The sequence below is a fragment of the Passer domesticus genome, chromosome 6, assembly GCF_036417665.1.
Source record: "Passer domesticus isolate bPasDom1 chromosome 6, bPasDom1.hap1, whole genome shotgun sequence".
In the NCBI taxonomy this organism is placed as follows: Eukaryota; Metazoa; Chordata; class Aves; order Passeriformes; family Passeridae; genus Passer; species Passer domesticus.
In genome coordinates this window covers 5,595,458-5,618,760 of record NC_087479.1, presented here as the reverse complement: position 1 = coordinate 5,618,760, position 23,303 = coordinate 5,595,458, and the positions used below count along the sequence as shown (strand labels likewise).

Here is a 23,303-nt window from a genome sequence, read left to right as displayed (position 1 = left end):
CCAACTGCAGATGTTCATCGTGGCTGAATTTCATGAGGCTGCATTTATGTGAGCTAATTTAAAAGAGGAAGACCCCTGAAGCCTGGTTAAGTCATTTAACTTCAGTTTTAGTCTTCAGCAATTTTTAAGAATATAGGAGATTATTCTAACAACTTCTGAAGGAACAGAGGTGAATTTAGTAAAAAGTAGATCTTACATTTCCTGAAGGTTTGACTTGATCTCAGAGGTCTTTTCCAACCTTCATAATTTCTGTGATAGAAATGACTAAGACAATTATCCCTGCAAATACACACACCCAGGAGAGGCTCTGGGCCTTGGGTGAACGTGGTGCTGGGCTCTCATTTGTGATCTTGCAGAGCTGGAAGTTCACCAATATAATGAGAATTCCTATATTGATGAAGTTAATTTGTACATACCAATTTTAGTGCAAATTTTCCAGTGTTTTTACAGGAAGTGGGAGAGCTTAAAATTATCTGCAGCCTTTCAAAGGTCCTGCTTAGCCACAGCTGTGGGAGAGATTTATTCTCTTTTCACAATTAGCAGCTTTTTTTCTGGGGTATGTGCTCTACTTGAAGAAAATGCCTACTACAGGTTTTTAATCTTATTAAACAGGACTGAAAACTTTGTGACCTACAACTTACTTGTCTGGAATTAAGGGTTTGCTGAACAGACATTTAAAACAGGGAGTTTATTTGAACAGTAGGGCAGACATGAAGGAAATAGAATTATCTCTGTGTTTTCTTGCCCTTACCTCTGCTCCTTTGCAACAGGAGTGTTTGTGGTGTCCTGCTGATCTCTTTATAGGTTTCACCTTGCTGAAGCTGCACCAGGGCTCTTCCCTCTGACTCTGGACAGAACACCAGAGTTTGTCCTGGCCCGTGAGCACCAAGTGGAACTCAGTGAGAGCACTCACCTTCCTCTGAAATTTGAGTCCTGTCCCACACTATAAGAAAGTAGCAAAACAATTCAAGGTGTATTACAAGCATGCAATAAAACATTTTTTAAAAGGCTTTTAAGGAAACAAAACATTTTCTGGTCTGTTTTTAAAACAACCTGTGGAGTCTCTGGACCAAGAGGAATAGGATTATTTGAACAAGTCTATCTTCCAAGTCCTTTGAGCTGTGGGGCTTTTTTTTCCCCTGCATTTCCCTCTTATCCAAATTATCTTTTCCAAAATGCCAGAAGCCTTTTGAAGTATTATTTTAAAAGAGTAATTTCTTCTTCTGGTGACCATCCCTGTCAGGGCTGCAGGAGGAGTCTGTTACCTGAAGAACATGAAGTGACACTGTCAGCTTAAATCAGCCTTAATCCTGAGAATGTTTTAGCTCATGTAAGTATCTGGAAGTGTGCACTTCAGAGTGGTTTTTGGATCTTTGTATTTCTAGTTGTTACAAAGTTGTTTTGGTGTTTTTTTATTTGTGAGTTTTTAATGCTCACCTGCAGCTGTCTCAGCAGACTGTATATGACTGGAATAGGAAAGCAAGTGAAGCCACCCCCCCAGCTGGTTGTTGTTAACTCCCAGTAAAGAACTGGAGACTGGTCAGATGTCAGGAATCAGTTTCAGGGAGAAAATAAAACCAAAGCAGAAGGCTGATTTAGAAGGCTTTTAGCGATAGTAATGTCAATTAAATGTGCAGCATGAATTAAAATAATGTAAATATTTAATTGCAGAAATGTATTAACTTAATGCTTTTACACTCTTAAAGCTCATGGGAATTTCAGTATGAAAACTTTATTGTTCTGTAAGGAAATACTGACAGATGCCAGCCCAATGGGCCCTGTTTCAGATATTGGGCTGAGAGTCTCAGTTTGCCTGCACCCAAAAACCTCAGCATGGGCATGAGTTCAGTGCCAGAATAAACCTGCCCCAGGCCACAGCCCAGCTTTTATTGTCAAATAGCCAATACAGAGCTTTCATGTTAGCATTTGATAAGGGGTGTACTCACCTTATCACCTGGCTTCTAGATAGACTGTAGCCTTTAGCCTGATTTTTATATTTCCTTTACCCAGGGATCAGCTGGGTCTTGTCCTGTGGCCAGAGCCTCTTGTCTGTGGCAGAGCCTCTTGCCCTGCGTGCAGTGAAGCACGTTCCTCTTGCCACCTCTCCTGTGCACCTGACCCCTTTGATTTTTTCCCCTTGTCCATCTCTTTTTGGCCTGAAGCTGCCAGACTATTCTGTAGAAGCCTGAAAATCCCTTCCATGTTGGGAATTGTGTCCCCTTTGGATCTTCTCTGCATTTTCCTGGAATATAAATAGTTCTAGGAATAGCATCACTCTGCATGGCCCCCCCTGGCTGCACCCTCCCTCAGGTGGCTGTGGAGAGTGAGAATGTTCTCCCCTGTTCTCTGCAGGCTGGACCCTCTCTCTCAGGCTTTGAGGCACTGCTACAAAGCCAAACTGAGTTTCCTGCAGGCAGGTATCTCTCACCATGGTGTGAGCACCCCTCCCAGCTGTGTGGGCAGGCTGTGCCCGTTCCCCTGGCTGGATCCCTGCTGGCAGAGCCTGCGGTGTGTGCTGAGCATCCATCCCCAGCTGGGCCAGGCAGCTCCTCGCGTGCTCAGGAGTAAAACCCTTCAGATGTTTGTGTGCCACGGAGCTCACAACTCATTTCCTCTGCTGCTTCTGCCGCTCTGGGGGATTTTCTGAGAGAAGAAAGAGAAACAACAGAAGACACAGTTGCACAGTCTGTGTTAGCTGACGCAAAAAAGATTAATGGAGCTGCTTCTGACCCTTTTTGATTTTTTTTTTTTTTAATTTTAGCACTGCTTGACTTCAAAAGTTTTTTGCACAATTTCCTGGAAAATGTTTGTCTGGTGAACTGGTGCTGCTGTATCATGTTCTCAGTGTTTGAAGAGTGTGTGGTTTTCAGTGATGTAATCCCTGTGCTCCAATTTACGACTTCTGTGGAAGTAATACTCTCCAACCTGGTTCTCAATTCATTGGATCATAGAATCATTTACATTGGAAAAGATCTCTAAGGTCATCAAGTCCAGCTGTTAACCCAGCACTGCCAAGGCCACCACTAACCCATGTCCCCAAGTGCCACATCACACATCTTTTAAACACCCCTGGTGTTGGTGACTCCACTCGTTCCCTGGGCAGCCAAATTTAAATCTCACCTGGCACAACTTGAGGCCATTTCCCCTTGTCCTGTCCCTTGTTCCCTGGGAGCAGAGCCTGAGCCCCACCTGGCTCCACCCTCCTGTCAGGAGCTGTGCAGAGCCAGAAGGTCCCTCCTGAGCCTCCTTTTCTCCAGGCTGAGCCCCTTCAGTGCCCTCAGCTGCTCCTCATCAGATTTGTGTTCCAAACCCTTCCCCAGCTCTGTTCCCTTCCCTGGACAAACTCCAGCCCCTCAATGTCCTTCTTGTCCTGAAGGGGCCCAAAAGTGACCCAAAGATTTGAGGTGCAGCACTGATGGAGAGAGCAGCCTCAATGCAGGGCACTGAACCAAAAACTTCACCAGTTCTCTCTCTAATGAGGATGATGGAAGCAATTATCAGAAGCGGAGTATCTGCCCACCAGTAACTCAACTAAACTCATTTTTCTGTGTCTGTTGGGAGCATCAAGAGTCTGAGAGTTGCCACTTCTTTGCTACCATTCTATTCTGCCCAGAGGATGATTCTGGGTCTCTCCTGTGTCCGACTGTTCTGCTCCCTGGCACCAAACCTCATCTGAGTGTGCTGGTCACAGCTTTCACTGGCTGAGCAGAGCAGCTGTAACTGGGCAGGAGTCACAAATCCTCTAAGTGTAAAAAAGCAGACACGGAAATTGGACATACCAGCTGAAACTCACCCCATTTCACCAGTCCCAGTTCTCCTGTACTTGTAGCCAGAGAAAACCTTAAGACAACGGCACAGGGCAGCCCAAGCCTTCAGGCCAGCTGTCTCTTTTGACATGTATTTCACTAGGCAGTTGTAGTTCCCGAATTAAACACATTCTTTGTCTATTACATCCTGACCCCCAGCACAGCTGGTGATGTTTTCCCAAAGGAGAAGAGGAAAACTGGGGTTCATCTATTTTGATCTCATGGAAATGGAATATTTTTGCAAAGAAAGCCCACGTTTTCATCTCCTGTCTGAGGAAGAGTGGCTGGGAGGGGCTGTTCCCATCATTGTCCCCTTTTCCTTGCCACCACGAGGATCTTGGGCTGGGACCCTGGTCTGTAGGAGCTCAGGGGAGACGTGGCTGTTTTCTGTTGCCGTGCAGGGAGAGGGTCATTGACTCCATTCAGCTGAAGGCCTTCTGTAATCGATTTTCAAAACAGTCTGAGGTCGTTGCGCACTGTGCCCTACGGCGTCGCAAGGATTTGTACATTGTGTGCTTTGACCTGATTCTTTTTCCCCTCTCTCCCAGCATCCTGAGGTAGATCTGCCTTGCTTTGTTGTCCCTAGCACGCGTCTGGAGGGGGTGGGGTGGCAGTGATTTGATTTGATTTTTTAATTAATGCCTAGAAATGTGCATGCAGCATCAGCTTTTGACTTTCCACCGCCCAGCCTTTGGTGTCATTGCCCTGAAGTGCAGCCCTGGTGGAGCCTTTTGCTCAATGTCTGGGCCTGCTCTGGAGCACATTGACAACAAATATTTATGAAGCCACAAGCCATGGGCTTCTAAGATTTAAAAAATATATAAATTTCTAGTCATGCTGCTAAGTTCATTGCAAGACCCAGAGATACATCTTTGTTTTGTGTAGATCCTTGGTCTCAGCCAATTAACTGAGCCTCCAGGAGAGCTTTCTTTGTCATTGCAGTCAGCTCAGAATATTTTAATTTGATACCTGGAGCAGTTAAAATGTTTATATGGATCTGCCCATACATGTGGCTGGTGCTGTACAGTCAGGCATAAACAGGAGATACCAACCCCAGCAGAAATTTAGAAACAAAAGAACTTCACTCAACATTAAGTGTAGGGAAAAATTTGTGGTGAAAAGCACCTTAGAGCAGCAAAACATGATGATGTTATTTCTCTAGATTAAATGTTAATTAGTTAGATTAATATTTGCACATATTGCATACTTATGGCTAATATTTGATTAAAGCATGAAAGTAGGATAAATACTGCTTTTAATAAAATTTGGCAAACAAGCTCAGCCCTGTATAAATGTCAAATACAGTCTGTGTTTAAATGAAGTCACTGCTGTCAAAAACAGACATAAAAAGTCTCAAGACATTACCCAAGCAAATCCATGCCTACGTTCCAGCCTCATTTAGGAGCACAATCTCTAATTGCAGAAGTGCTTTTGAAAACTGTATTAGGAATTTTCTCCACTGGCAAATCAGCGATTTTCTTTGCAGAAGCAAACAATGGAGAAGTGACCTAAATACACACAATTATGCAGGAGATTTTGCTTTGGGGCACAAAATGGAATTGTAGGCCGGGTATGAAAGTTAATTTGAATTTCAGAGTGAGTCCCAACTGTTGCAGAAGGGAGAGTCAAAGGAAACTGTATTTGAGGGGTTTTTCCAGCCAGCTGTGAACGCTGAACTTCCCTGCAGTAATCTCCTGTGTATAAACTTGTAAATGCTTGTGGAGCAGCCTCTCTCTCACTGCTGAAGTTTTCTCACCCCTTTCCCTCTGTGTGCTCTCAGGGAGGTGTCCTAGAAGAGGATGGCCTTGTTCTCCTGGTTAGTGGGGAATGCTGGATCTGGGATGCTGCCACAGGGTCTGGCTGCTGCAGAACTGAGCAGTAGAAAAAGCAGCTGATGTGAAGTCAAGGTCCAGACATCCCAGCAGTAGAAAACTGCAGAGAAATCTGAGGGTCAGGGTGCTGTTCTTGCCTTCTCTTTCTCTTTGCAGACAGGGTATGATTTCCAGAAAAAAAGAGAGAAAAGGCAATGAAAACCAAAACAGTCCTGTGTAATCAATGGGAAGAGGCCAGAACTGTCTGTTCATCTCAGCTGATTATAAAGCAGAAAAGTAGCAGAGGAAATGAAACAGAAAATTGAAATAGAAAAACTAACAGAAAAATTATAGAAAAACAGATAGAATTAATAAAAATTAATAGAAAATCAAATGTAATAAATAAAAAATTAATAGACAATCCAAAGCTGGTGGTCTCCTATTTTTATGCAGGCTAAACCTGTAGGCTCTGATAAAAACAAACAAAAAAAAACAAAAAACAAAAAACAAAAAAAAAAAAACAAAAAAAAAAAAAAAAAAACAAAAAAAAAAAAAAAACAAAAAAAAAAAAAAACACAACCAAAAAAAACCACCTTGCATTTTCAGTGTTCTCAGAAAATCAGCATGTTGCAATATGGTAAAGCCACACCTGTGGTCTGCAGTGCTTCTTACTGAATTTTACTGAGCAAATTCCTTCACTCAGAGATGTCAAAGCCTTTCCACGGGAACCATGTCTCCAATTCTGCTCCTGGGCTGGAAAAATCCTCTTCTGGGAGAGCCAGGCAGAGCGAGGCAGTGGGGTGGGACAAGTAGACAGGTTGTTTTCATGTCTGGGATCCAGGTGAACCTGAAAACTCCAGGAATGCTGCAGTGCAGCCTCTTACCCATTTCTGTGCTTAGGAAAACCTCCAAGGGTCATTGTGGGCTGAGCTGGGCAATCCATGGAGAAATGGGCAAAAACCTGGTGGGGGCTTCCTGCAGCTTTGGAGGGAGGAGGTGGAGGTGGAGGAAGGAGGGACAGATCTTCATTTGGCCCAGAGAGAAACCAAACTGGGAAGATTCCCATATTGGGGTCTCCACTGTGCATGTGCTCATGCCTTAATTTCTTTAGAAATAATTACACTTGGCTCCACTTTGTCCTACAGTTCATACAGATGGGGAATATAAAAAAGTGGTGATGTAATGTCTCCTTTAAAAATATCTGCCCACTTCCTCCTCCAGCCCATGGGTCAGAGGGAGCCATGGAAAAGAGGACATTCCTCCTGCCTCTGTCTGATTCTGGCCTTGATAGGGCTCAGACCAATGTTGCTTCAATTAATTTATTTTCTTTTATAACACATGTTTCAAAGCACTTCAAAAGCTGGATTCCCTAATCTTTGGGAGATCAGCATGAGTCAGAAGCATCTGCAGGAGGAGCAGGAAGGTGCCTGAGCTGAGTTTTCCAGAGCCAGCAGCGGGCACGCTCCTGTCAGGGGGAGCAGAGCTCTGGCAGGGGTAACTCAGGGGCTGCAGGAGGAGGCTGTGCTGGGCTCTGCAGAGCCCAGAGCTGCTCTCCTCCTCTGCTGTGAGCTGCTGCCTCAGGGACATTCAGAGAAAGCAGCTTCAGCACTGCTGCCCTCCCCTGGATCACAGCACCATGGAATTATCAGATGGTTTGGCTTGGAAGGGACCTTAAAGATCATCCAGTTCCACCCCTCCTGTCATGGGCAGGGACACCTTCCACTATCCCAGGCGGCTCCAAGCCAGCCTTGAGCATTCCCAGGGATGGAGCAGCCACAGCTTCTCTGGGCAATCTGTGCCAGGGCCTCTCCACGCTCACAGGCAAGAATTCCTTCCTAATATCCCATGTAAACCTACTGACTTTCAGCTTAAGGCCATTGGGATTTTTGTTGGGATTTTTCTCGGAGGGAAAGACAGGACACACCTTTGATTCAGGTAGGTGCAAAGAAATCTCACGTGCAGTAGAATGGCCAGGCTGGGTGGGCCCTGAGCAACCTGGTCTAGTGGAAGATGTCCCTGCCCAAGGCAGGAGTTGGAGATGATCTTTAAGGTCCCTTCAACATAAACCACTTGTGATTCTGTGTGCCACAAAGCCAGGGCCAACAGGGGAGCACCTCACCCCTTCACCCCTGGTTCATCCATGCCTGGACTTGCTGCATCAAAGCAAATCAAAGGACAGAGCTGCAAGCCTAAATCGTCTCAGTTCTCACTTTCCTGTGATTATCATTGTCACTGTTAATTTGTTTTACAGCAGAGCCCGGGGGCGCCAGTCATGGATCAGCCCTGGCTGAGGAGAGCTCCTGCCACAGAACAAAGGGATGGCTCCTGCCCCGTGTGGGTGCAACAGGCGAATTCCACGAGCTTCTGTGAAACAAAGAGGGAGCAGGAGGCACCCAGGGAGCACCCAGAGATGGGAAACCCTGCTGGCAGGGGCTGGGGAGGTGTGGGAAATAGTAAAGGTAAAATGATTGGCATGGGTTGGGCTCGATCATCTTTCAGGTCTATTCCAACCTAGTCATTCTATGAATTCTGTGAATTCTGTGAAATCTGTGAATTCTGTGATTTAATAGTAAAGGCAAGATGACAGCGAGGAGGGAGAGGTTCTTTCATTTCATTTTAGTGGCACAATTTTCTTAATCTGGGTCTTCCAACACTGACATGTGAACAGTCTAAGAAGGGTTGAGAAACAAATCTCCTCCTTTAAGGGGCACGATTTGTGTCAGATCAGGGAGGTGAACGCTGCCTGGGCTGAACACCCTCCATCAGCAGCACCCTACCAGCCACAAACATCAGAGGGTTATGTCCAAAAAGGAGACAGAGGAGCCCTTTTACTGTATTCCAATAAAGGGAGAGGCCATGGGGCATTCCCCTGGAATCTCTTAAATTTTGGAGGACGCAGCCTCCCTTTTTATCCCAATTTCCCAGCTGCATTTCCTTTCTCTCTTTCCCCATTCGCTGAGGTACTTGAGAGGTACAGACTTCCCAATATGCCTCATACTAGAGATTTCCCTCTAATATATAACCTTTTAATTTTATTAACCTTTTAATTTTTAATTCTTATGGAATTTAGGGGTTTTCCCCATTGTTTCTTTCATCTTTCAATGTCTAATTTCATTTATCAGCAAACCTAAAGTTTATTTGTAAAAGCAAATATCTTTTTCCATTCATCAATCAGTGCAATCCTTCCCATTGTTTCTTTTATCTCCCAGTGCTAGTTTTATCTACCAGCAGACCCACAGCTTGTTTGTAGAGACAAATCTGTCGTTCCTCTTGTTATAAATGAATACCCCAATTTAATAATTAAGGAAATGTATCAAATTATCAAAATATAAATTTGGAATAAGCCACAAGCATTTCCACTCTGAGCCAGGCTATCAGAGTCGGGGAGACTCAGGATTTGGCCTCTATTGCACCAAAGTCCCCGTGGGTCTCCAGAGGTAATTTCTAAGGGGTCTGTTTTACACAGGCTTTTTTATACAGTTTTTTGGGCTCTGGAAGGGGTTATTCTTTAATATATTATTTCATTTCCCGGAGCCGGATAATTGCTGGAATCCTGTCAGGTGAAAACTTTCCGGGATAAACTCCTGATGAAGCCTATCAAAATGCCTCCTGCTGGGGTCTTGTCAGCCGAGAGAAATCCCTTGGAATATACATCTCTGGAGACAGTCTCCTTCCTGGGGTTTGAATCTTTATCACTTGGTTGGTTACTGCTTGTTGCCACCACCGGTTTTAGTACACAAAATGCTGTGGTTTTTCATTTCATTTAGCACGAATTATTTTATAACATATATTACACTCTCGCTACCAGCTGAAATACTGCAGTAATACAAATTTGAGCAGGACTGGCAGTGTTTGCCCGCAGTGATGGCAGGGGGGCAGTGGTCAGTGAGGTGGCAGGCAGCTGTGGCTGCTGCAGGTGTGGCTGCCTGCCAGCCCTGCTGTCACACTCGGGCTTTTCCCTGTCCCCAGAGATCCTGCAGGCAGCTCTGCGGGTCACCTGGCAGGAGGCGGGGAGCGCTAACTCCCTTTGTTCCCCCGCTAAATTCCATTTCCCTCCCCTTTGTGCCGAGCCCCAGGTCCATGCAGCTCTAGGGACAAAGCCTTGGGGGAGGCTGGCAAATCGCAATCCCTCCCTGGTGAATGGCCACGGGCCGGGATGGGCTGGAGCGATGCACCTGGGGCCGGTAATTACGGGCTTGAGATGCGGGGAAGGGCTGAAGGCGAGCCAGAGGCCAGGTGGTTGCTGTGGATGGCAAAGGAAGGACTTTTCCCGCTGGAAGAACAAATGGACCGCTCAGGAGCCTGCTGGTGAAGGAATGATTCATCTTTTCTCTTTTCCTCCTCCTTCTTTCCTTGACTTTTGGGGGGTTTTGTTCATCCTCTGCTACCTACCCCTTTTGTTTGCATTCCTAGAGCAACAACTGGAGGTAGGAAACCCCACAGTGGCTTATTCCAGCTGAGACTGAATTTCAAACAACCTGTGCCTTAGTTTCCACCCAGACCCCTTTGATCTGCAAACTGGCTGAATGACTGAAGCAGGAATTTGCTTCACCGGCCACCCAAGCTGGATTTCTTGGACCTGCAGCAGCTGTGTGGCACTAAACTAATGCTGTAAGTGATGGTGGTGATCCTCTGCCTGCCAGAGGTGTGCAGTGCTGCTGAGCTCACCACGGTCAAAGCTCTCTTTTGGCAATTCTTTGTCCTTTCTGCCACTGCAAAAATCAAATGAGCTCGCATGGCTGAAATACGAACTAGAGAAACATCTTGAGCTGGGAGAGTAACACTGTGCTCTTCCTTTTGAGAAGGAAAGGAGGGTGGGATTTCCAGGGGGCTCTGCATAAACACTGGGGCTTGGAAATGTTCATCCAAGTTTAGTCTCTCATCCCCACACAGGTGGGAAGAATCAGAGAATCAGGGAATGGTTTAGGTTGGAAGGAACCTTAAAGATGCCCTGGCAGGGGTTGCCAGGGAAGCTGTAGTTGCTCCATCCCTGGGAGAGTTCCAGGCCAGGCTGGGTGGTGCCTGGTTTGGTGGAAGGTGTCCCTGTCCATGGCAGAGGAGTTGGAACAAGATGATGGAATCATCCACAGCTTCTCTGGGCAACCTGTGCCAGGGCCTCACCACCCTCACAGGGAAGAATTTTTTCCCAGCATCCCATCTAACACTGTTTTCTATCAGTGTGAAGCCATTCACTGCTGTGCTACCCCTCCATGGCTTTTTAAACAGTCCCTCTGCACCTCTCCTGGAGCCAGTTTAGGCACTGGAAGGGGTTTAACGTGTCCCTGGAACATTTTCTTCTCCAGGCTGACCAGCCCCAGCTCCCTCAGCCTGTCTGCAGATCCAAGGGCAGATCCAGCCCTTGGCTCCCCTTTGTGGCCTCCCTGGACAATGATGTCCCTGTACTCACTGCTCTCCAGTCCTGGGACTTGTGCTGCAGTGAGCAACCCCTCTTCTTCCCAAATGTTGTTTTTCAGTCATACCAATTCAATAATACGTGTATTAAAAGAGAAGAATCCTTGGGCACCAATCCTGCATCTCCAGAAGAGACTACAAAGAGCTGTTGGTTTACTTCCATGCTGCTTCCAGCCACAATGATCCAGGGAAAGGCATCCTGAGGCCAAACACAAAAAGCTGGGTTGGTTTCCCAGTGCTGGAATATTGTAAGGGCTGGCAAACAAGTCTCCCTGCATGGATCTTGGGGAAATCTGCTGGTGCTGCTGGCTTTTCAAGGTGGATTTTTTGACCCTGAAATGAGCATGATGGAACAGGTATTGTGGAGATAAGACTGATGATGGGAGGTAACCCAGCCCTTTAGGAGGGATTATTTATGACTCCCTAAACCAGAGAAAGATAAACTCTGAAACAAACCCCTTAATTTTTTATCTTGTCTTCTTTTCTTCATGTACTTAATTTTCCAAATTTTATTATAAAGCACCTGAACAACAATAGTCAGTGTACATTTTACCACTGTGTGTGACTTTTTTTGTTTTATCCACTTCTTTATCTATTATAGCTCTTCCCTCTCCCTCCCCCTTCCCCTCTCCCCCAGTAATCACCATAACTGGGGGAAAGAGTCAGGATTCTGGCAAAACCTGTTTCTGACTGAGCAAGTGAAATCCTGCCCCCACTGACACCAGGGGCACATTCACTTTGCCCTTGTTGAGGCCAGAGTTTCAACTCTTATTTTTGTTGATCATTTTGGAGAGGCCATCAGGGAAGAAAAGAGGAAAAGAAGAATTCGATTAAGAAGGACCTCTTGCCCCAGAGCAGGTGTAGGAGCACACACAGGCTGAGGAGATAAATGTGAGAGAGCAGCTAAACATGAACCATCCGTGGATGCTTTTTGTGAAACATCCACCTCCACAATGCTGCAATTTCAAAAAAATAGAACTATTTCAAAGGCAAAATAAATCCCATTTAAATGCATTTCATTGCTTTCCACGTATTAAAAAGTCTGGGGGAGCAGAGGGGCTGGGGGAACCCTGGCCATTTCCCTGCTCCGATGTTATTTAGCTCTTGTCATGCTCTGTTTATTCTCGTGGCCATTACGAGCCCCTAATGCGGCACCACAGCCCGGGCAGGGCTCTCCCCGGGGCTGGGGATCTCATGTCAGGAGGGTACGATCCAATTCACATTCAGATGGAGACATTAAATCTTTTTACTCCCCGCCTTGTCAGGAGAAGCCGATCTCTGCGCGGGGAGAACGCCCCAGCCCATAAACAGCATTTTGTGTGCTCGCTGATACAGAAGGGATTGTCGCTAAACCTTTCAGGCATTGTTGTCAAGGTCAATAATACTGATCTGGTTTAGCACAACAAGGAGGTGGGAAGGGGAATTCTGTCAAGATATGACCTTTAAAAGACCTCGTCTTCGGAGAATCAAAATTAAAAAAAAAAATTGTGGGAAGGATGTTATTTTGGTACCTTTGGGCTTATCTGAGCTGGGAGTAATTATCCACGCTAGCAAGAGAACAGCTTGAGAAATTGCATGAGCCATCCAATGAGGCAACCAGGGCACTAATGTGGTGAGTTCACCTAAGGATGTTTAAACTTCATTTTTCCAGTGGTCATTTTTAGCAACATTCATAGAATCATGGAGTAATTAAGGTTGGAAAAGACCTTTAAAATTGTTGAGTCCAACCATTAACACAGCACCACTGTGTTCACCACAAAACCACGTCCCCAAGTGCCACATCCACACATTTTTTTGAGCCCTTCCAGGGATGGTGATTCTACCACAGTCTTGAGAACACTGTTCCAATGCCCAACTTCCTTTTCAGTCATAAATTTTTTCCTAACATGTATTTCAAACCTCCCCTGGTGCAAGCTGAGGCCCCTTCCATCCCTCCTGCCCCTGGTAACCTTTCCCTTTAGTAGGATACAGCAATGGAACATCCAGCTGCCCTCACCCTTCCCTCCTGCCCCAGGTTGCCCTACACTTCAGTTCTGCAGGTTTTAAACCAACCAGCTGCCCTGCACAGCCCCTGGGTCTCCAGTGGTGACATGAAGAATTTGTTGGGGTCACACACAAGTCTGCAAGTTGGACAAAGTCCTCAGCCACAGAGGAGGCAAAGCAGAGGCAAAGCCAGGAGTTGGACTTTGGTGATCCTTGTGGATCTCTTCCAGTTCAGGATACTCTGATCCTGTCACTCTGTGAGATATGGATCAGGACAAGACTTCACAACCTTTCTTTAGGCACCCACTTTCCTCACTGCTTTTCCTCCCTTTATCAGAATGATAACTGGGGATGGGTTACATGTCTTAAATCACTTGGCAGTGAATCACACATCCAGCACCTACAAACATTACCAGCAAAAAGATGTGACATGCAAAATTACCAGGCTGGTTATCCTTACCTGGGGAGAGCTGTAGGTAAGAGGAAAACAAATGTGTAGAACAAGCAGTTTTTCCAGCCAGCATAAATAAGTTGTTGCCTACTTTGCTCCAGGGAGCTAATTTTTCATGTGCCACCAACACTGGCTTTTTTGCTTGACTTGATCTGTATTGTGGCATATGCACAAGCCCTTCTCCCTTACATTTGTTACATTTGTTTTTGGCCAGTATAAATACATCTCTGGAAGTCTGGAGAGAGTCTAAAGGTGCTTTGTGCATTGTTTGAAAAAGCTGGGTTTGTGTGGAGTGCTCAGAGCCTCCATCCTGCAGCCTGCAAGCAGAAATCCCACCTGATCTGGGTTTAGTGTTTGCTTCAACAGCAGCCCACCCCATTTGCCTTGGCTGCTCCCTTCCAGGCTCATCCTCAGCAGCAGCAGAGGCAAACACAGGTCTCATGTCCCTAGTGACCAGACAGAGGATTAAAGCAACTGTTCCCAGAAGTTCATTTTTAAGGAGTTTCCCAGAGAGGTAGCACATAACACTTTAAACTGACTTTAAATGTGAGCAGTGCTGGGGCTTCAGAAGTGCTGGCAGAATCCATCTAGTAGGAGATGGAATTTCACCGTCCCAGAGTTACTGGGAGCAGCTCTGTCTTTGTCTCATCTGCACACAAACTGAGAGAGTTTTTTCTGAGCAGTTCCCCTGTTCTGGCTGTCCCAAGGTCTCCCAAGGTCAGGTGGGGCATGGCTGAGCATGGAACTCCCTCAGAGTGTGAAAATTTGTGCAAAAATGGAGTTTTAGCCAATATTTTGTCTGGAAATTATCAATTTTCTGCCAGTTGTATCTGACATCAGGGATGGCAATGATTTGATTCCTGCTCAGATGACAGGAGCTTTGGGAGACTGAAGCCAGTGAGGACCTTCCCTGTTGCATGAGGAGCAAAGTCCTACTTTATCAGAGTTCTCCTGAGTGGAGAATTCCCTCCCACTTCCCCATCTCATGGTATAATTGGGAGACACTGAGTATGCAGGGCTCTGTCTGCTGAGAAATTTGTCATTTTGCACAGTTAGGCAGTACTGAATGTTTCCAGCAAGAAACTGGCTCAAAATTCCTGTGCCATCCCTGAATGTGAGGCTGAATTTAATTTCCATCTCAAGTCCTTTGCTCTTGGTCACTTAAACATCTGGAAAATCTGGACTCAAACTCATTTCTACTTTACAGCTCTTCACCTTGGCTTATCCCAGCAACAAAATCCCTGGCCCAGGACTGTCCCGTGCAAGGTTCAGTTCTGGGCTGTCCTGTGAAATTCCTCTGTCTTACCTTCTGAAGCAGGGCAATGACAGAATTCAATTGGAAAGTATTTCTTGGGTCGCTGAGCTGAACTTCCCACCGTGGGGACCCAAGTCCTGTAATCCCTTTGACAGACAAAGGCACACACAGGAGTGCAGTGGCTTTTAGTCTGGTTGGATTATCTCCTGGAGTGTAAATGCACAGACATATAAATGGATGACTCAGTCAGAGCAGTGAGTAAGCACAAGATAGCAGCATTTCCATAGCTTGGGGAAGTCCAGACTTTGTGTGTGCTGTTTGGTGTCAGCTGAGATGAAAAATGGTGGGTTTAGCTAAAATACATCAGCACAGGAACATGGCTTTTCATAAAGCAGGCAAGCACAGGCAGTGCTGCCTAACAGAAATATTCCATCAACCCTGTGCATTATACTTTCAAAAGAGGGACCATATGTACAATTATATGATAAAGTTTAACAGAATCTGTGAGTTCTGCCAGCGTCCTGAACCATGAAAGCTGCAGATATTTATAAATGTCAGCAAGATCTCCAGTGAAACCGTCACGCTGGTATTTACTTCAGGACTTCATTACTATTTATTAATGTATAAGATCATAGATTTGAAAGTATAAATAGATGGAGGAATTTTCTGTGGACAGCAAAAGCATGATTTGGAACATATCTGTCTGGGAGGCAAGTGGGATATCTGATGCAGAGGAAACATTAAACAAAGGCTTTTTCTTGGAAATCTTTTTATACCCTCTAGTTCAGTTTATATTTCCACCATCACAAGCAAGGCCCAAGCACAGGCAAGGAGGAATTACATAACTTCTGTTTATATTTCTGTTATTTCAGTTGATGCATTTAGAACATCTTGATAAATTAATCATGACTCATGGTCCAATTCACAAAAGTTTGTTGGCCAGTTTGTATTCCTGTATTTACAGAACCCAAAACATGATGCACTTATATTTGGGACTCTCAGCAAGTCCTCCCTGTGTTGAACAAACCCATGCCCTAAAACACCTGCTCACAGAGGGCTATGAACCAGGAATTGAGTGGTAAGAAAGGAATTACCTTGGGTTTATGCAAAATTAAATATTTGCCTTTTCAGGGAAGCCTCTTCCTCACTGATGTGTCCTTCCTGCCCCATATTTGCTAAATAAACCCATGGTGATGGTTGTGTCACTGAGAGAATTACACTTCAGATCTTGCCATGCTCGAATGCATCTGGGTGTGTCGTTGGGGTTTTGAACAGTGAGATATCTTCTGCAAATTTTCTTAAATCAAACGAAAAATTGCAGTAGCATTGATCTCAGATCCAAAATTATCCTTGCCTTTTTTTCCTCTGCTGCTCATTACCCACATGTTCCTGAAGGGATGCTCTCTTACTCTCATGGAATTTCCACCTTAGCCACTGGTGTGCATCAGTCCTTCTGATCATCTGTCCCCAGAAGTAAATAAGGTTCAGCTTCAAAAAGTGCAAAAGAACTTGTCATTTTTCTCTCCAGGTTTCCAGCTGCTTTAGCTCCTTCAGATTATCTCCCTGACCTCACTGTCAGTTCTCATGAATTCTCCAGGGCCCCAGGAGCAGCAGCAGCAGGCTGTGACATTGCAGCGCAGTGCCACCGCTGCCCCTGCCCCCACGCCAGCCCCTGCCTTCCCACCCCACCACTGCCACTGCAGGAGGCTCCTGGAGGCTGGGAGAAGCTGGGCACTGCCCCACCACGGGCTCTGGGGGTGTTTGTCCTGCTCAGCTTCACATCCCATGGCATCCTGTGGTGGATGGTGTCAGCTCACAACCATCTGCACCTCTCAGAAGGGGCAGAGAAATTGCACACAGCTCCTTAGTTTGCCATGGCCAGCAGGTCCCAGCAACCTGCTCATCAGCACTGATCTCCTCAAGACTAAAGTTACCCATTTGCAGCCACCAGAGACAACCCTCAGCCATTAAATTAGAATCACAGACTCAAAGGGTTTGGGCTGGAAAGGACTTTAAACATCACCTTGTTCCAACCCCCCTGCCTTGGGCAGGGACACCCTCCACTCTCCCTTCAGGCACTTGCCTGAACCTGTCAGGGCATTCTTTGTTTGCAGAGGAGATGTTTTTGTGAGGGAGGAGAAATGTTCTAGACAGTTCAAATCCATTACTCTGCCACTTCCCGTGCAGCAGGTCCTGTGACAGGATGTGAACTGAGGGTGCTTGAAATTTAAAAGGTAAAGGTGGTGCCAGGTCCCATCCAACTCGACCTTGAAGGCTCCCAGGAATGCAGCAGCCACAAATTCTGTGGACAGCCTGGTGGAAAGTGTCCCTGCCCTTGACAGGGGTTGGAATGAGAGGATCTTTGAGGTTCCTTCCAACCCAAAGCATTCTACCATAGTGTGACACACAGCTCTGAGCACGAGAGCTCAGCAGCCTCCCCAAGTAAAGGAGGGAGAAATATTTAACTTCAAAATGTCTTGGCCAAGATGAGTATCTAATGAGTAAACAAATAATCACTGCTTGAAATATTTCAGAGAGTTGTAAATCATATTGATGCAATTAAGCTCTTCATAAAAGCCATTTTGCCAGTAGTAATATTAAACATTTTTATTTCTATGAGAATTTTTCATTTTAAGATTCCTTAACTTTAAGGAAAATTGCATCAATGAAGTTCGAGGAAAACAAAGGCTTCCCACTTCAAGTTAAACACAAGATTAAATTAAAACTATAAATCACATTTGCAGCTTAATGAAACCCTGGTTTTTTTTAATAAATGCAGGCTGCAATCTGAGCGGATGGAAGGGATGGGAAGAGGATCAGGCCCTAATTCTCCTTTGGTCCAAGGGCTGAGCAGGAGTAGCTCCATCAGCTTCCCACAGGACAGACACCTGCAGCCCCTGGCCCACTGGTGATGAAGCCAAGCATGATTTAAGAAGGTGAAGGTGCTGGAGGGAGGTGTTTGGGACAGGGGTGTGCAGCAGCAGAAGGAAGAATGGATGCTCCCTTCTGGATGTGAAAGGAGAGGCTGGATTGCAAAGGGTGTTTGGAGAACAAAGCTCTGCACAGGTCAGCGGAGCAGCAGAGTGTAGTCTTGAATGATTTAATCATTATTAGCATCACACCCATCTCAGGCTGGTCTGACTCAGCTGGAGCAGAGCGCTCTCCAGGGCCTGTGTGAACACAGCTTGTGGTGCTCTGCAGCCATTAGCATGTACAGTTATTAATATCAGCTCTTGTTTTCAATTATGAGTGGTAATAAAGCATCTTTATTGCTCTACCAACTACAAACCCAAGTGTTAGCTCTTTCCTGAGATCAGTAGTGCTGCCTACAAGTGACAGGTGACTTTGGGCTGACCTTGGGCTTGGGACAAGCATTTCAGTGCCAAAGATGCATCCAAGAGGTAAACAATGGGAATGCTGCTGCAAAGCTTGTTCTGAGCTGTCAGGTTTCCACCAAGGGACAAAGTTTCTATGCACCCTTTTTAAATTTTTAAAAATAAAACAAATGGAAAAATACTGTAATGTGGGCATGTTGGCTTGTCTCAAATTGTATTGAGTGCAAATATCTTAAATATAGAGTTGTAAATAGGGTCATGGCACCCAGCAAGGAGGCTGTGGAGTGTTTAACATGCTACTTTATTCAAATCAGCAAGTCCCATTAGAGTACATTACCATAATGTCTTCTGTCAGAGCCTTCCCCTCCTTGCTTTGGCTCAGACACTCAGCTGCTGCTGGCAGGAGGTATTAAGGATTCTCTCTCACTTAAAGGTACCAGCAGCACCAATTATTTCCATCTCAGCTGTGCTGGGGTGGGACTCGAGCCCTGCTCACTGCAGTTCAGGCCCTGATGGCTCTGAAACCCAGACCATGAAAGCTGAAATACAAACCAGCCACCTCCTCTAGGTGTTGCCACAGCAGTCCTGAGCCATAAAAGACCATTTTGTCTGTAGGTGTTGTGTTTAACCACGAGCAGAGGAAATGCATCACCTGCCAGAGATGCTTTTGTGGCAGATTATAATCAAGGGCTTTGACATGGGGTGAGAACCAGGAGGCAAAATGGAGAAAGATCAAATACGACCTTCACCTGAACTGAATTTATCTGTTTCCAACCAAATGCAGACAGATTTTGTTTTAGTGATTAATGTTTGGGGGCATTTTTATAATTTTTTTTTGCAAATAAACAACTGGAAGTATCTTAAAAGGCCTGAATTTTGGGAGGGGTGGTCATAGAAAGCCACATCCCTGTGTTGTCCTGTCAGCTCAGAAAGCTCCAACTGCTGCAAAGAACCTTTTATCAAAAGGGTATAATAACAAATATAAGTATTTCCAAACATACAAACCTAAAGCAAAAATCATCCTAGGTTTTCCCCAACTTTGAACAAATTAATGATTGTGGTTGCTTAAGTAATAGCTCTCAAAATAAAATCCTGATGCTTCTATTTGAAGTGGTTTCAATATCAGATTTCACTGTTAAGCTGATATTACTAAATAAGGCAGAAAAGCATTATTTACGCATTAAAATAATGAAAAGCCACATCAAATTTGCATCAGTTTCCAATAATCTCAGCCATTAGGGTGCTGCCTCTTCCCAAATGTTTGTGCTGTTCCACCGTAGCCACCAACTGGAAGATCAGGTTTAGGCAAACTGAGTGAAAATCAGTGGAAATCAGTCATATTGCACAGCTCTGTAGCAGGTGTGAGCAGATTTAATTATCTCATGCACCTCTGAAATTCGAGGGAAATTGCAAATCCCACAGTCATCTTTCTAGCACACGCTTCCTACCTATTTGGTACATGCTGTACCCTATTAATTAAACAGCAGGGATTAAAAAATTGACCTGTTGGAGCAAATCCAGAGGCCACGAGGATGCACAGAGGGCTGGAACTCCTCTGCACACAGGCTGAGAGCTGAGGGTGTTCACCTGGGGAAGAAAAGGCTCTGGGAAGACCTTAAAGCCTCTTCCAGAGCCTAAAGGGGATCCAGGAGAGCTGGAGGGACTTTGGACAAGGGCGTGGAGTGGCAGGACAAGGGGGAATGGATTCACACTGATAGAGGACAGGGTTAGATTAGATTTTAGGAAGAAATTCTTCTCTGTGAGGGTGGTGAGGCTGTGGCACAGGTTGCCCAGAGAAGCTGTGGAATCTCCATCCCTGGCAGTGTTCAGGGCCACGTTGGATGGGACTTGGAGCAACCTGGGATAGTGGAAGGTGTTCCTGGACACCTTCAGGGTGGAACTGGATGATGTTTAACGTTTCTTCCAACCCAAAACATTCCGTGATTCTCTGAGTCCATGAAAAAGCCACATTTTTCAAAAGACGAGATTAGCGTAGGAGGGCTTTAAATTATAGGATTTTTATTCATCTTTTCATAATTAAACACGCGCCTTTGGAAGCTGCAATCCATTTCCTGCCATTATTATGTGCAGCGTTGCTGCAGAGGCACAGACAAGCAGTGCAGATGGGCTCCTATTAATAGCAGCTCGCCTGCAGCGTCCCGGCGAAGCTGGGGTGGCTTCATCCGAAGGGATTTCCGAAGGGATCCTTGCAAGCCGCAGAACTCAACACAAGAGGGCTCCAGCTCCTTTTGTCAGGGAAAAAAATAAAAAAAATAAAAGGAAATCTGTGAGAAGAGCGCAGCGAGGCTGAGAGGAGCAGCGAGCAGCGCCGAGCGCGGTGGCAAAGCTGGCAGGACATGCCGTGTGTGTGCCCGGGGGTTTTCCAGGGAACACCTGGAAAAACCAAAGCGTGAGAGCCTCTGGGACACGGAATGAAAGTGTGTAGAGTGTGAGAGCCTGGGGTTTGTTCTCTAGAACGGCACTGGTCAGGAGAGGCTGGCCCCGGCTGCCCCACTCCGTGCCCTCCCCTCAGCGCTGCCCCAGCCATGAGGGCGCTGCCAGGGCCCGGCCCCACGGCCCCACAGCAGCGGCCTTTGGCCTCTCTGGGACCGGCTCCCCGGCTCAGGAAGACGCGGAATCCCTCTGTGGAAATGGGGTGCTGCTCAGCAGTGGCTGAGGGTGCGCCCAGGTGTGTGACAAAGCCGCTGGCACCGGGGCTGTGGCAGCCGGCCCTGTCCCTGTGCTGCTCCTCAGACCCTGGGGACAGCTCTGGGCTCCTCGGTACATTGAGGTGTCCAGAGAAGGGAATGGAGCTGGGGAAGGGTCTGGAGCACCAGGAGAGGCTGAAGGAGCTGGAAAGGGGCTCAGCCTCGAGAAAAGGAGGCTCAGGAGGAACCTTCTCACTCTGCACAGCTCCTGACAGGAGGGGACAGCCAGGGGGATCAGGCTCTGCTCCCAGGGTACAAACAACAGGACAAGAAAAAACAGCCTCAAGTTGTACCAGGATAGTTTTACTTTGGATATTAGGAGTAATTTTTTCACTGAAGGTTTGTCAATCACTGGCACAGCTGCCCAGGGCAGTGGTGGAGTCACCATCCCTGGAGGGATTTAAAATTTGTGTGGATGTGGCACCTGGGGACATGGGTTAGTGGTGGCCTTAGCAATGCCAGGTTAATGGCTCGGCTCAGTAGCCTTAGAGGTCTTTACCAAATAAAACAATTCTGCAGTTCTGTGATTCTGAATTTACTAGAGTGGACTTCAGAGGAAGCAAGGAAAGACATTGTCATCCATGTCTGAAAATAGCCCACAACAGAAGGAAGGAAACGGATGTCAGTCATTTCTGCTGCTCATCTCTCATTTCCCCCTGGAAAATTTTATTCCACATTCATTACAAGGTAAATCTGCTTTCTGGAGGAGATATTTAGAGCCTTCCACTGCTTTTCTGTGCTCTAAAATATTTCAACGAAATGTTTTAACTGATACCAGCATTTAAACTATTCCGCTTGTGGTTTGTTTCTAGCCTGTGTGTCCAGGACAAAAAACATCCCATGGAAGTGCTGCATTCCAGCCAGGAAACTCAGTGCACCCAGTGGGGAAAAAAAGGAGCATTTCCCTCTGTGTTTGCTGGCAGCTGAGGGAGTTGTCTGCAAAAGGTTTGATTGGGCTGAAAACTGTAGTGAGTTGGAATGAAATGAGCAGGGATAATAATAATAATAATAATAATAATAATAATAATAATAATAATAATAATAATAATAATAAGAAGAAGAAGAAGAAGAAGAAGATGATGATGAAGATGAAGAAGAAGATAAAGAAGATAATTATGTATTAATTATTAATTTGAAGCACTGCATTACACATGACCATAGTACTTAGAAGAACACAGAGCTGGACTCATGCTCACTGTTGCATTTCAGGCAACACAGATTTTAAATGCTTTCTGAATATTCTCAACCATGAGAAAAGCCCCAGTTCCACTTGTATTTGAATGAGCTCTCTAAGTTTTCTTAATTATCACTCAGCTGTGTTCAGTGCTTTGCCTCTTTATGGTCTGTATTCTGCACACCCTCAGCACCAGAACTTGTCCCTGGAAGGTGAAATCTCTGCCACCTCCTGCTGTCTCCATTGCAGGAATCATCTTCTTGCCCTTAACAGAGCTTCCCAAACCCTTTCCTGTGACTCTGAACCTTCAGTTCACAGAAAAACCCAGAGAAGTGGGGGGGGAGGGCTGAGGGAAGGGCCTCTCGCCCCAGATGCATCCCCCTGACATGATTCAATGTAGAGATGAGTGTTGGCACGAGGCAGTGGATATTGTCAGGACTTTAACATGCTTTTTACAAGGAGGCAAGCCCCGTGTCTCTGGTGGGAGGGGTGATGTGCACTTAGCAGGTTGCTGGTATCATGACATGGACATGTACACATGGAGCTTGCATGGCTGAGCGTGTTGTGTCACAGGCCATCTCCTCATCTGTGCAAGCAGCTGCAGAGCCACTTCACCGTCAGACCCATTAGCACTTCATTCCTTAAGAGCTTAATCTTGCAATCCTTCCTACTGCTGGTAGCCCTTACTCACGTGAGCAAGCAGATCTTCCACTTCAGCCCTTGTAGCCTGTAAGCTGCTCCCTGTTCCTAGAAAATCCTCGGCTTTCCAGCCACAGTGTTGTTGCTGTCATGTTCTTTACAGCTGTAATATTTATTCCCTAAAAGCTGCCTCATCCCATCCACTCTGGCCTGGCTCTTCAATGGAGATGTGGCACAGAGCCTGCAGGCTTCAGTCCCGTGGGCTCGGGGGCTTTGTGCAAGGAGCTGCATCCTGTGAAGTGCTGAACATCTTTGTCAGGTCCTGGCAGGGCTAAGCACGGGCCTGTGGAAACCCAGGGACAGGAATATTTCTCTGTCTACTCTGGGGTGTCCTGACCTCCAGGGGAGCACTGATTCTGACCCTCATTCATGGAGAAAGTTTCCTAGACTTCAAGATAGACTGGAATGCACAGAAGTGTGAAATAGATTATAGAGAGTGGTGCAGGTGTATCACTTGGTGAGAAATTGAGGTTTTGGGATTTTTAGTATGTTGTGGATGGAAGCAAGATGGAGGGCACAGGGTGTTGTCCTGGGTTTCTTCTTCATGCTTCCTCTTCCTTCTTCTTCAGGGGTTTGGGTGGCATTTTGTAATTGGGCAGAAAAGTCAACATTGAGTGCTCTTTGGGATCAGTTATTGGGTTAAAACGGGAAATAATCGAGGTGTCAGTT

General features: G+C 46.0%; 1 long non-coding RNA gene across 1 annotated transcript; it reads left to right on the top strand.

Moving 5' to 3' along the window:
* Positions 1-20,182: 20,182 nt before the first annotated feature.
* Positions 20,183-21,746, top strand: LOC135302030 (uncharacterized). Its single transcript, XR_010363716.1, has 3 exons — positions 20,183-20,491; positions 21,304-21,448; positions 21,574-21,746. It is a non-coding gene; the product is annotated as an uncharacterized LOC135302030 (long non-coding RNA).
* Positions 21,747-23,303: the final 1,557 nt, after the last annotated feature.